Source organism: Suricata suricatta, chromosome 11 (genome assembly GCF_006229205.1).
Source record: "Suricata suricatta isolate VVHF042 chromosome 11, meerkat_22Aug2017_6uvM2_HiC, whole genome shotgun sequence".
NCBI lineage: Eukaryota > Metazoa > Chordata > Mammalia > Carnivora > Herpestidae > Suricata > Suricata suricatta.
The window spans coordinates 40,704,329-40,706,455 of NC_043710.1; the positions used below are offsets into that span (position 1 = coordinate 40,704,329).

General features: G+C 37.8%; 1 non-coding gene across 1 annotated transcript; it reads left to right on the top strand.

Moving 5' to 3' along the window:
* The first annotated feature begins 403 nt into the window (after positions 1-403).
* On the top strand, positions 404-539 carry LOC115272895. Its single transcript, XR_003900542.1, has one exon. It is a non-coding gene; the product is annotated as a small nucleolar RNA SNORA21 (small nucleolar RNA).
* Positions 540-2,127: the final 1,588 nt, after the last annotated feature.

Consider the following 2,127-nt stretch of genomic DNA (forward strand, 5'->3'; position numbering starts at 1 on the left):
ACACTTTACCGGTTGAGCCACCAAGGTGCCCCCCACCCCGAATTACTGGAAATACTAAATATGACTGCAAATAAGTTTTTTTAATGCCTTAAAAAGTTGTTTGATCTAGTAAACAAGAAAAAATTTGCAATTCTTCTAAGTTATGGACAGAGGGGTCAAAATTGGTTTTCAGCAACAGCTCTGCATCTTAAAGGCTGTGGAGGTAAAATCTAAAGAAACTATTGGGGTACCTGGGTGGCATAGTTGGTTGTTCAACTTTGGCTCAGGTCATGATCTCATGGTTTGAGGGTTCAAGCCCCACATCAGGGTCTGTGCTTACCATGTGGAGCCTGCCTGGGATTTTCTCCCTCTCTCTTCCCCTCCCCAGCCTGTGTGAGTGTGCTCTCTAAAAAAATAAATCTCCCCCTCTTTTAAAAGCACTCGTTGGGCCTTGACTAATGACCCACTGAGCCCTCAAGAAAAGGCAGAGTAAAAACACTGCTTTTGGGTGAAGCAGCAACATGGCGTGTTGTTTTGCTTCAATCAGTGGTGTGACAAGGAAAAAAAATAAATCTCTAAATTACTGTGAGGATTATATGAAGTTAATATGTAGTTGCTAAATCATTCAGAGAGAATGAACCTTAGCAATTGATTTGGTGAACATCCCTCCAGGTAACTACCTGTTAAGATTACGTGGACATCCTACTACATAGATCATTATCATTTTTGTTGGTTATGTCCTGATTTTGGTATTCATGGGTGCTGTGTACTGTAATTGGCCTTGTTATCGCGACATAAATCCCAGGAATGGGAACTTCAACATGTATGTTTTGTATTTTGTACATTTTGTAAAACTACATTTCAAAAAGTGTGTGATTGTCAATCACGTCCCTTTTAATTTTTTTTTTTTTTAATTTCAGAGGGGGGCGGTGAGTAGGGGAGAGGAGCAGAGGGAAAGAATCCCAAGCAGGTTCCAATCTCATAACAAATCATGACTTGAGCTGAAATCAAGATTTGGACACTCAACCAACTAAGCCAAAATTGGTTTTTTGTTTAAGAAAATGATACTTTTTTGTTTCATTCTATTTTACTTCTTTGATTAGTAATGAATATCTTATGTTTCCTTTTTGTGAAGTGCTTATTCGTGCCCTATAAAGTTTGTCTCTTTTGGAATATTGTTTTTTTCTTTTTAATATTTAACATTTATTTTTGCAAGAGAGGGAGACCTGAGCTGAAGTTGGACGCTCAACCAACTGAGCCACCCGGGCACCCCTGGAACATGGTTATTCTTAATCCTTTATCATGTGTTACAGATATTTTCCCCAATATTTTCTTTCCATCTTGTTTATGGTTTTTTTTGCTGTTGAAGTTTAAGGATATTATTGATAATCCCTAATGATTTTTCTTAATGTTTTTTTAAAATGGAGTAGTTTAATAATTTTTTTTCTGCTTCCCTTTCTAATATGGTCTTCATCTTTCAGACGTAGACATTTCTTTTTCTTTTTAAACAAATATTTCCATATGCTTTTCCTTTTTTGACACAGTTGGAATCAACGTGTGCATATTATTTGTCCAAATATACCTATATATGAGCAGCTAGGGTTTGAAAGTTTCCTTCAACAACTCTTCTCTTCATTTAAACATCATCTTTTCTGGGATGCCAGGGTGGTTCAGTTTGTTGAGTGTCCAACTTTGGCTCAGGTCATGGTCTCGTGGTTCTTGAATTTGAGCCCCACATGAGCCTTGTGCTTTCAGCACAGAGCCTGCTTTGGATTCTTTATCTCTCTCTGCCCCTCACCACTTGTTCTCTCAAAAATAAACATTTTTTTAAGGAATCATCTTCTGGAGGGGACTCTTGGCTGCCTCACTTGGTAGAGCATGTAACTCTTAATTTTGGGGTCCTCGTGAGTTCGGGTGCCCTGTTGGGCATAGAGTTTACTTACTTTAAAAAAAAGAAAAAAAGTAAGATCAATATGTGTCACTTAAAGGAAGATGATTTTTAAGTTTCTTTTCTTTTTTTTTCCCCCTCAGTAAATTCTGCCCAGCATGGGGCTTGAACTCATGAGGACCATGAGATCAAGAGTCATATGTTCTACTGATAGCCAGCCAGGTGCCCTTCATCTTATTACTACTTTTTAATCAAAATTA